Raw genomic sequence first — 12,454 nt, 5'->3', positions numbered from 1 at the left:
GCAGTCTAAATACATTTACATGATGCTTTTAATATGAGTGCTTTTTTTCACCTTTAACTGTGTGTGTTTCCTTAGTGCAGTGAGGTTAAGCAGTATTTCACAGAGGTAAATGCACCATGCCATAAGACATGAAGAACCATTCATCATTGCTTAGCATTAGCGGATGATGCCAAACTCTGTGCAACTGAGAGGACAAAAAGTGAAGAGCTTCATTAGGGGGCATTTCTGCCATGTGTGTGGTGTGTGATTATATTTTTGACCAGATTAAAGGTGTGAAAATGGAGTAGATAGGAAAGTTGTGAAATAGGGACAAGTGGGGGAAAAACAAAGAAGAAGCAATATAGGAATGTACAGGAGAGAATTAGGAAAGAACTGTAGCTATCCATTTCTTCAGCAGTGAAAAATGAACATGGATAGAATATTGGATGAATTTGGACTAAACTCAACAAAGATGGGTGACAACAATGCAGTAATGTTGTATAACCAGTTAGACTCAATCAACTGTGCTGAGTGGACACATATGTGAAGTGGAGAGCTATGTTTGGAATGTTTTTTTTTTTGGGGGGGGTCAGGTGCCCATTTTTGTGTTTTTACTTTAGTAAGAGAGGAATTCTGGATAAGGGATGTAGGTATGTCAAGGTCAGGTAAGTAGGGTACGTGAGGAAGCAGATGCAGACAAACAGAACCAACAAAACAAAAGACAAGGATGGTGAGGGACAGAACAGGTTGAGGGACACCGTGACTGGGGATAAGGAGGGAACATTGGATACCCATGCCCGTCAAACATGGAGACAGCAAGAAACTAATCCTCACCCTAAGAACTGTCATCACCCTCCCCTCCCCTCCTCAGCTTGCTCTTGGAGTGTTTGATCTTTTCTTTTGCCCAACATTCTGGCCAGCATCTTCTCCATCCAGCTGAAGCATGCACCAATGATACTTTCCATGGCCTCATGCACCATGCTTGGCATCTCCTGATGGGTGCCAAAATCACCACCTCAGCCAATACTCCTGCAGAGTACCACTGCACCAGCTTACAGGGTAATGCTACCTGATGTGGATGGCCCAGGTATTGCAGGGGCTGCAGAGGTAGTACTGCCAGGTTTGGTCCCAGTCCCCTCCTCAGCTTGCTCTTGGAGTGTTTGATGTTTTCTTTTGCCCAACATTTTGGCCAGCATCTTCTTCATCCAGCTAAAGCATGCACCAATGATACTTTCCATGACCTCATGCACCATGCTTGGCATCTCCTGATGGGTGACAAAATCACCACCTCAGCCAATACTCCCGCAGAGTACCACTGCACCAGCTTACAGGGTAATGCTACCTGATGTGGATGGCCCAGGTATTGCAGAGGCTGCAGAGGTAGTACTGCCAGGTTTGGTCCCAGATGTGCTGGGTGTCGGCGTGGCAGCCATTGCAGGGGTGGCAGGCTGAACCACACTGGTTGGCCTACTTCCCTGTGCTGTAAATCATTTTGTGAATTGTCAGAAATTCATGACATCAGAATGTTGTGACCACACATATAAAAATAATAAAGAGAGATAAGAGGTGGGGGGGTCTATATCATATGTTTGAAGACTGAAAACATCAACTCACCTTTAGTTGACATGGAAATGTCGAAGCTGCAGTTCATCAAACAGCCAAATCACCAATTTCTTTCCAAGGGAAAGAAATCAGTTGGCTGTTCCATTACATCTGCCATTTCCCCGACTGTAGTGCGATCTCAGAGTTAGAATATTTAGTTAGGGGTGGTGTTTATTATTTTGTGGTGTTCATTGTTAGCCTACCTATTTCTTTTCTTTGGAAAGAAATCTGTGATTTGGCCATTCAATGAACTTCAGGTTTGAAATTTTCATGTCGACTAAATGTGAGGTCGAAGTTTTTAGTCTTTGATTATGCAATATAGACCCAGGGTGGGGTATGTGACCAAAAAATAAGATAATTAGTACCATCATGTGTGACATACAATACATTACTATGATATAAATAATAATTTTACTTTTACATATTAACAACTACAAACTATGACTGATGATCTTTCCAAGTAATCCTTACAATATGCATATATTGCACATATGCTTTACCAAATAATACAGATTAAGTTAACAGCATGGCATGTATGCCAATTTTGTTGAAATTACTATGCAATATTTTAAATTATTTTACAATATACAGTGTATATAAAAGTGTACACACTCCTGTTAAAATGCCAGGTTTTTGGGATATGAAAAAATGCCACCACAATAAATAATTTCAAAACTTTTCCCACCTTTAAAGTGACCTATAACAGGTACAATTCAATTGAAAAACAAATCTGTTAGGGGAAAAATATAAATAATAAAAAAAATATATATAATAAGCTGGTTGCGTAGTGTGCACACCCTTAAACTAATACTTTGTTGAAGCACCTTTTGATTTAATTGGAACATTCAGTCTTCTTGGGTACACACCTGCCATCAATTAAAGAGGCTTTGATAAACCCCAAATAAAGTTCAGCTGTCCTAGTAGGATTTTCCTGATATTGACTCAGTTGCCTACTACAGCAAAAGCCATGGTTCGCAGAGAGCTTACAAAGCATCAAATGGATCCCATTGTTGAAAAGTATCAGTCAGGAGAAGGGTACAAAAAATTTCCACAGCATTGGATATACAATGGAACACAGTGAAGACAGTCATCAAAAAGTGGAGAAAATATGGGGCAACAATGATGTTGCAAAGAACTGGACGTCCCTCCAAAACTGATGAAAAGACAAGATGAAAACTGGTCAGGGAGGCTGCCAAGAGACCTGCAGCAACACTGAAGGAGCTGCAGGAATTTCTGGCAAGTACTGGTTGTGCACCACAACAATCTCCCATATTCTCCATATGTCTGGACTATGGGGTAGGGTTGCAAGACAGAAGCCTTTTCTTACACAGAAAAACATCTAGACCAGGCTGAAATTTGGAAAACAATACATCGTCTCCCAAAAACATGTGGGAAAATGCATTATAGTCTGATGAGACCAAGGTTGAACTTTTTGGTCACAATTCCAAAAGGCATGTTTGGCGCAAAAACAATACTTCACATCACCAAAAGAACACCACCCCCACAGTGAAGCATGGTGGTGACAGTAACATTCTTTGAGGTTCCTTTTCTTCAGCTGGAACTGGGGCTTTAGTCAAGGTGGAGGGAATTATGAATAGTTCCAAATGCCAGTCACTTTTGGCCCAAAACCGTCAGGCATCTGCCAGAAGTATAAAGATGAAGAGGACTTTCACCTTTCATCACGACGATGACCCCAAGCATACATCCAAATCAAGAAAAGAATGACTTCACCAGAAGAAAATTAAAGTTTTGGAATGGCCCAGCCTGAACCCAGATCTAAATCTGATAGAAAATCTGTGGGATGACCTGAAGAGGACTGTGCACAAGAGATGCCCTCACAATCTGAGAGATTTGGAGGACTTTTGCAAGGAACAGTGGGCAAATATTGCCAAGTCAAGATGTGCCATGCTGATAGACTCCTACCCAAGAAGACTGAATGCTGTAATTAAATCAAAACGTGCTTCAACAAAGTAATAGTTTAAGGGTGTGCACACTTATGCAACCAATTTATCGTACTTTTTTTATTTTTTATATTTTTTCCCCTAACAGATTTGTTTGTTTTTCAATTGAATTATATGGGTTATAGGTCACATTAAAGGTGGGAAAAGTTTTGAAATGATTTATTGTGGTCTCGTTTTTTTATATCCCAAAAAACTGGCATTTTAACTGGGGTGTTTACACTTTTTATATCCAGCGTATTTGTTATCTGTGTGATTTGAACCTACAACACCTGAGTACACTATTCCAACTGACTCCTACAACTGGCTTGACTGATGCATGCATGCTTGCTTTTACAGCTATGATATGCATGCTTAATTTGCTAATAATGTACACAAGTGCAATACTTTAGATAAAATATTATGCTGTGCTGCATACCTCTTGCTTCTCTAAGTCTTTTCAAATGCTCTGCATGGGCATCCCTGTTTACTGCAATCTCCTGGATGGCTGTAAAAGAAAAAGGGGAGAAAAAAAGAAGAGGATTATGCATACCAGTCTTGGCTATATCCAGCTTTCTATATAATTTTAAGTATCTTTATCTGTTTACTTACACAACTGTCGGATGTCAGCAGTCCAGTCCTAAACTCATCCAGCCACTGGTTGAGTTGTTTCTGCTTGCACATTTTCAGGTTGTTATAGTGGTGCCTGCATTGCTGTTCAGTGTGTGGAATGCCAGTTGCACTGGAGATAACCTTGGCGAGACTATTGCAAACCTCTGATTTGTATTGAGATCCCACATAGTCCATCTGCAACAGCCTTCAGCTGTGGTGCTTTACAAGGAATCCCATGAATATTCTGGACTCCTTTACACCCTATCTTTGAGCCATAAATTGGGCATCTTCCCTTCTAGCTACTGCCATGTATGTACTGGTCAAATAACAATAGTTAGAATGTTTTCCTGACAATTCATGTGATTGCATTTTACACCTAGTGCACAAACCTGAACAACCATGCCAACTGCATCTGCACAATGTTAAACAGAAAGCAACAGTGCTAAACAGAGAGGAAGGCAGTTTATGAACTAGGAAGGGTAATGTGACAGTTACCATTAGTTTATGGGTTGGTTGCTGCTGTGCCAGTTAGTTACTTAAACTTTGCAGACATGTATTGGGTGTATACATTTTATGGCATGACACATTTTTGTGTGGCTTTTCACACGGATAAAAGTAATTTGTATAATGTGGTATTCAATCCTATGTAAAATAGACAAAACATATTCTCCTACATGGGTGTTTTTTCATCTTTGCCACAAAAGAATTGCTTGCCAGAAATGGCCATTCATTATATATACCTATGACAGAGTGAGGGGTTAACCATGTATGTGTGTGACCCGACAAGTTCCTTGTTTATACATTCATGTGTGAATGGCAGGCATTAATGTATGAAGTCCATTCAAGGCCAGGAAAACAAAAATAATTACAAAAACATAATTGTCATTTTACCCTCAGTCACACATATAATTTATTTGAGCTGTAGTGCTATACATATTTATTATTTATAATTATGTTTATATTATTCTTTATTTTTTACATTGGGCAAGCATTAATATAACTGGGAGTGTGCTATATTAGAACCCTAACTCACCTGCATTGTGATCATTAACTTATACCAGTTGCTACAGGGAAGGTTGAGCTACAAGTGTATTTTACAGTCATTACTGTGCAGAGTGCTCATTGCATCTGAGACCTTGTTTGTCAGACCTGCTTATTAGTTATACATATACATTAAAGAGCTGAGTGTTTAACTATGTATGTGTGTGACATCAAAGTTAAAAAAATAAATGTTTATTTGTAGAACCATAATTCTACTGATACCCATGGTTACACATTTAATATTTATCTGATATCCTGTGTATGCTCAATGCCCCTGCTATAGATAGTTATTTATATGTGTAATATTTTTCTAATGTTAATTTTTATATAAAGTAAACTGGAACAGCAGTGATAAAACTTTGGATTTTGCTGCATTAGAACACAGGCTCAACTGTATTGCAGACATGGGAGTAACTAGTCAGAAGATGTATATGTTCACATTCATTGCTATGTATATGGGCTGACTGCCGCACAACACCGCTTAGTGTATTTGTGCAGTGGCAAACCATACATGATAGAATGTACCCATTTTGAAATTGACAAGTGTCTGCCTATTGTCTGCAGGTGCTCTGGACCTGCAGGTGTTGTGGAAGCTTGCTGACTAACGCCCAATGCCGCTTAGAAGTTTTTGATATGGAAGTGCAGCAAAAGATACAACAATATATCTTTTATGAAATTGACAATGCCTGCTTATTATCTGGGCCATTACTCCATGATTGTATGGAGATGAGCAATGTGCAAATGAGATTAGAAAAGCTCAACATGGATTATTATTGTAAAAAGGGTTTATTAGTTTTCATAACTAAAAGATAAATGTGGGACTTGAACCTTGATCTATATATACTATGTGTTGTGTGATTAATCATGTTTAACAAATGTGTTAGATGCACTTTATTCATAGGTTCATAGGTTCATACTAGGCTATCTGCCCTAGGGCATTTATATTTAGAGTGAGAGCTGCCACCCATTTCGCCATAATTTTTTAATTAAATTTTTAGGTTAGTATACTCAAGGTATCTAGGTATACTGTCTGTCTGTCTACTGGTGATATAGAAGTGGCCATCCACTCATCAAGATTCCTCTTGAAGAGAGTCAATGAGGGGACCTGTGGCTGGACTGACTGGGATTTTATTCCAGAGTGAAGGGAGCTGTTATGAAGTAATTTGTGGGCACTTTGTTTTGCAAAGGGGGATGAATACACGCTTTTGTATGTTAGCTTGAGGCCCCTCTGGCACCAGCCAGCTGACTTTCTGGAGGCCCTTTTGAGGAGGATGCTTGTGGCTGGAGAGTCGTTATGGCTATGGCTTTGCAGTCAGGTAGGCTGTGTGGACCACCTTCCTCATCAAATGGCCTTGACTGAGCACAAAGAAGAAATCAACCAGGTTTAAGGGATCTGATCTGCCTTAGCAAAGACGAACTAGGTAGATCCCAGGTCTGTAGGTCCCCACTTTATTTTATTATGTGTCCAGATGATCAGACCATAGCTTTCAGGCCCAAGCTAGTAGTTCTATTGAGGGCAATAGTTTCCAGGATCGTTGAGGGGACCCACTGTGAGAGGAACCACTGTTGCATGCGATAATTTTCTCTTCAGTACATGTCTGTTAGTGAGATTGAACAGTTATTTTATGTTTGGCAGGTTAGCTTTTTTTGTTGTTGATGGGCTTCTGCGGGACGGGACCGGTTTTGCTTGAGCTAGTTTTTTTTTGTGCTGGAGGGCTTTGGGGTATTTTTCATCAGGATGAGGGGGGCAGCACTCTGCTGGGAATTATATGCCCTTTTGGGGGGGGGGGGCCCTGTCTGACTGTCAGGTAGGGATGTTGGCAATGTCTGTGGGTTTGGTGTATTTTTTGTCATTTTGGACTAATTCTGTGAGCATATCTAGGAATTATCACAGGGACCAGTAACATAACTAAAAAGCCTTGTTTTTATCCTTAGTGTGTTCCTGTGCAATCTCTCAAAGCTGGCACCAGACAGGACATCTGCCTTTGAGGGATTGGGTCTTGGTTTTTTTGGATTGTGATGATCCATGCATCTCTGAAGGTGTTCATCATATGCATTTATAAAGTTCTGCGGTCTGGGGCTGTATTTTTCACAGGGGCCAGGGGAAGCTGAACACCTTGGTTTTGAGTTTGAGAGAGTGAAAATTTGCTTTAGAGAAGTTTTTTTCAGGGGGGTGGCAGGGGGGGGGGAGAATATCCAGTGAGATCCTCAGATGGTCTGATCTTTGCCAGTGGGGGATACTTCTGGTCTGGAGCACTCTGTCCCCATGCCATAGATGTGTTGGTCTGGATCTTTCCCCTCTAAATGTTGTCCCTCTTGTGGAAGTGGTAACAAGTTGTTCCATAGCATTAGAGTTTATTGGGCTAGGGGAACCTTTGGGCTAAATGTTGGGCTCTATGTTGGAGCGTGGTCTATGTTTGGGTAGTGGAAATATAATTGACCTTCATCTTTTTTGGTGTTCTCTCCATATTTTGGAAGGATTTGTCTTTGAGCGCCTAAAAAAAAAAAAAAAAGGCATAAAAGTGAAAGGCGTACAATATCTTTGAAAGCAAGGACAGGGGGTGTCAGCCCTAGCCGTAAGCTGTGGAGCTTGTGTCGGCATGTCATCCCAGGCTGACAGGTATTGACAGACCACGAATGACACTACATGTTGAATTGTGTTGATCATGTATCATTGCGTCTTGATCATCTGGGATCATAAGATGCTATTAAGGTCAGGTCATAAGGTCAGGGCTGGCTATGCCCAGGCCATCCTCAGATGCCCAGAGTCATGTAATCCAGGGCATCTCATGTAGGTATACACCAGGTAATTCACCAGCATGGCTAGCGACAGACAGCTCACCAACGTTGACCTCTCCTTGTTCAGCTTGAGTGTGGGACGTCAGGTGTGCCTGATGAGTCACCTATTACAATTGTATCAGGACCAGAAAGGAGATTGACATCTGACCTGGACATGCTAGAATAGTATTGGAATTCCTTTATAATTGAAAAATTAGTGAGCAAGTGCCAGGTACTTAAATGCAATGTGTTACAGGTAAAGTAAATGCAAAAACGACGATCCACAGATGCACTGAAAAACCACATTTTAGTGGAATTAGCGCTCAGGAAAATATACAAACAACAAACATACAAACAAAGCTAGATTATGTTCAGGGGGATTCAATAAAGCTTACACATTAATTTTTATCATGTGCACATAGCAGTATGATGTGCTCATGGGCATGAAAACATTTAGATTCAGTAAACTCCATGTAGTGACACACACTGATGTGCACTCACTCACAAATACAGAAATGTTTATGGCATGCAAATTACAGCAGAAGTAGCTGAATTTTATGCTAATTAAGCAAATCAACACAGTGGAGTGATTCAATAACCTGTAAAGCAATCGTGCAGACTCCATGTTGATGTTGGCCATGTATTCCAAAACATTCCGAATACAGCCACGGAAATGAGTGTACATGGAAACAAGAACAAGTAAAATCTCTTACATTTGTACAGAACTGCCATTAACATGTAAAACCACACATATTTTGACCTAATTACACAGGGTGGATGCTAGAAAATCAGTGTAACAATTATAATAATGTCATTTTAAGTGCCATGACATAAATGCAGCTCCCCCCCACCCCTAAATGAAGAATATACTTGTAAGTAATGCAGGCTGCTAAAATGTGTAAACCTCCATGCAACATAGTATTAAACTGCAATGTAAGCATATGTAAGATGATAGATTACAGTATTCCTCTGTTACAGCATTGGGCTCACGTGCAGTTTCCCTGCCTATGCAGTTCCTAACCATGTAGATTTTGGGCCGTCAACATAGTGAAGATGTAAATGAGGTCAAAACTCATCGGAATTGCTGAATCACAGAAAAGAGTAACTGTATATTGATGTTCACTTCACGTATCCACTTCCACAGTGTATGTGTTGAATGCATGGCAACAGTGAATGCTGACATCAGGGGTGTGTGTCAGGTTACACTTTCAGAGGTGGACATGTAGGGCTGTGAATGGTGAAAGCACATGGAAGCAGTGCACAACTCCTAAGTGCTGTGTCATCCTCTTTATTGTTTGTTAAAATGTATCAGATATGTCTGCTTTAATTTATTTATTTTTTTTAATTTTTGTCATTGATTGAGTGTTGCAACACTTAATGCAACCACAAGAAATAGAGGAATGAATGGCATGTTTCTCTGTGTTATTATGCAACTATTCTTGTGGCCGTGCATGTATGTGTTAGGGCTGGAATATAGATGGTTCTGGGTTTGACTCCAGGGTGTGCAACCTTTCTTGCACTTTATGATCCATGTTTGCATGATATCCAGAGAACAAAGGAAATATCAATTTTGCCTATGCTTACCTTATTTATGCAAGGGTGCACAAAGGAGCATGGAGGTGTGCATAGCTCTGCATAGTGCACTAATGAGCAAGTAACAGGTGTGTTTAAAAGACACAGATTATAGCATAAACAGATGAATTGCATGTTAATCAATCAATCCAACATGGTGGAGCTATTCAACAATGTATAAAGTATCCATGAAGCCTACATCCTGTTTTTTCCTTTATCCTTCAATACCACTGGAGTAGAGACAAGTAAGTTTTAACTGACACAATACTAGGGGCTGCTGCAGCTATTCTACATCTGTATGTGCTAGGTCCTGAAGCCAATGCTGCTGGTGTGCTGAGGATAGGTCTAGGCCGAGAAGGAGAAGAGTGTTCAGGTCTCGGGTAACTTTCCAGGTGCTATATGGGCTGGAGATTGTAGAGTGCTACATGGTGGACACATTACAAGAACTCTATGAGCTCTGCTGCCCTCAGCTCAGAGCCAGAGCCAACCAATTGGAACCCATCACACTAGAAACTAAGGTATGTGTAGCCCTTAGAATATTAGCTACTGGTACATTTCAAAGACCAACAGGAGACATGATGAATATGTCACAGGCATTAGCCTTCAGGATTCTTCACCAGATTCTGGATACTGTGTTTATACATGCCAGTAAGCATGTAGTTTTCCCCTGCACTTCTAAAGAGAGGGCCAAGAATATGGAACTGTTTTACCATGTAGCACACTACCCTGAAGTACTGGGTGCCATAGATTGCACTCATGTACATATTAAGGCACCACTTGATGAGCAGGGTAGAATCTACATTAACAGTAAAGGATACCACTCCATCAACTGCCACATTGTGTGTGATGCCCAGAGAATTATCCTGAATGTGTGCGCTGGCAACCCTGCCAGTTATCATGACTCCCATATCTGGCACACATCACAGCTGTACCAGATGTTTGCTGAGGGGGACATCCCACAGGTCCATATACTGGGGGATGCTGGCTATGCCCTGGAACCATTTACCAGGGGATGCTGGCTATGCCCTGGAACTGTGGCTTATGACACCCATCAGAAGTCCACACACACTCACGAAAGAATGCCATAATGAGACACATGCTCAAACTAGAAACATCATAGAGCATGTGTTTGGGGTACTAATGTCATGGTTCTGGTGCCTAGATCTATCTGGCAAAGTCTGCAGTATAATATATGCATATGTACACAAATGTTCACAGTATGTGCTATGCTACAGAATCTGATCCTGCGGAAACAGCTGCAGCAGGATCAGCAAGGGGAAGGGCCACACATCCCTCCACCAATGCCTAGGTCACCACAGCCACAGTCAGAGGAGGACTTGGAGGAGGAACCCCCAGCTGCTGTCTTTGTAGGCAGATGTAGGCATGCTAAGCATGCCCTTGCTTTGGCTAAAAGACACTTTCACTGACCACCTAGGGATCTAATACCTTTATTCTACTCACATATATATTGTAAAATTGATGCCAGGCAACTCATACAACCGCTACCTCCCCGTGTATTGGTTGCATACTGCTTGCATCAGACAGAGTCAGCCCTGAACTGAAGATGTGTCAGCTGCTGCATTTGCAAGGTAAGTCATGAATCTAGAGTGTATTCTTTAATAATATTATGGCATATCTTTGCATTTCCTAACTTGGGACAGTAAGCAAGTAAATAGTGGTGGATCTGTATAGAAAGTACTTTAATATGTGACACCAGACACTTATATTACTTATATTTGTCCATTAGTAATTAGTAGACCTCAGGCATGAAAGATTCACACAATCAAACAAAACTCAGGGAATACAGGCAAACAAAACTCTCTGGCAGATGATTTAAGCAGAAATCTTCTAGACCCACACGAGTGGCAGTTAGACCCCAGCACTTTCAGCTTTCTAACCCAGAAATGGGGGACTCCGGAGGTGGACCTTTGTGCCTCCCCCTACAATCATCAGCTCAGCAAATTCTGCACCAGGACACCTCACAGCAGGGCCAAGGCATTTGCCGCCCCATAGTGCCTTTTTTAGACCAGGCTCAAAAGACAAATCCACCACTGTAAATAGCACAAGTAACCAAAAACTGAGGTGAATGCTACTCAACGCCAGAAGTCTAAACCTCAAAATGCATGCACTCGAGGCACTCCTCAGTATGGAGAACATCAATATCTGTGCAGTAAAAGAAACCTGGTTTAAGGCTCCAGAGAGAACCCTAGCACTACCAGGCTATAACTCATACCATACTTTTCAGCCACAGAACCTGGACCGAAACACAAAAGGTGGGGGTGTATCCATATTCATTAAGGATACCCATACCTCCAGGTTAGTGGCACAGCACAATGCCTCAGAGATCATCCATGTGCAACTAACAATGGGCAAAACTGCAATTCAAATTGTAGCTTGCTATAGATCACCCACCATGATGCAGGACCTCCATTCCACATTTCTGGAGACACTGGAAAATATGAAGGTCCCACCTAATGCCCTAATATTGAGTGATTTTAATTACCCAAACATTAACTAGGAGAACTACTCAAGTACTAACTTCCTTGCCCAATATTTACTAGGATTTATAAACTCGAATGCCCTGGATCAACTGGTCAACACCCCCACCAGAGTTAACAACATATTGGACCTGGTCATCACCAACATGGGCGACCGGTATTCTACACCGGAAGTCAACCCCTCATTGGTTAAATCAGACCATAGCCTAATCACTCTGGATATCCACATTCTGCCCCCACTCCCAATCAAGGAAACCACCATGAAAAACTTTTCAAAAGCAAACTTTGCATTACTTAAGGCTGAGGTGGAAAGGTTCACAGCCCCCATGCTAAAGGACAACACTGTCGAAGCTGCTGCATCCCTTACAAACGCTATGTATGAGCACCTGCAAGAATGCATGGATTGTGCTATCCCAAGAAAAACCAAGACTCACT

This window comes from Protopterus annectens, chromosome 4.part0, assembly GCF_019279795.1.
Source record: "Protopterus annectens isolate FY-2018-M chromosome 4.part0, PAN1.0, whole genome shotgun sequence".
Lineage (NCBI taxonomy): Eukaryota > Metazoa > Chordata > Ceratodontiformes > Protopteridae > Protopterus > Protopterus annectens.
The sequence above is the reverse complement of the archived record's forward strand: the minus strand, read 5'-3'. Positions refer to the sequence as shown.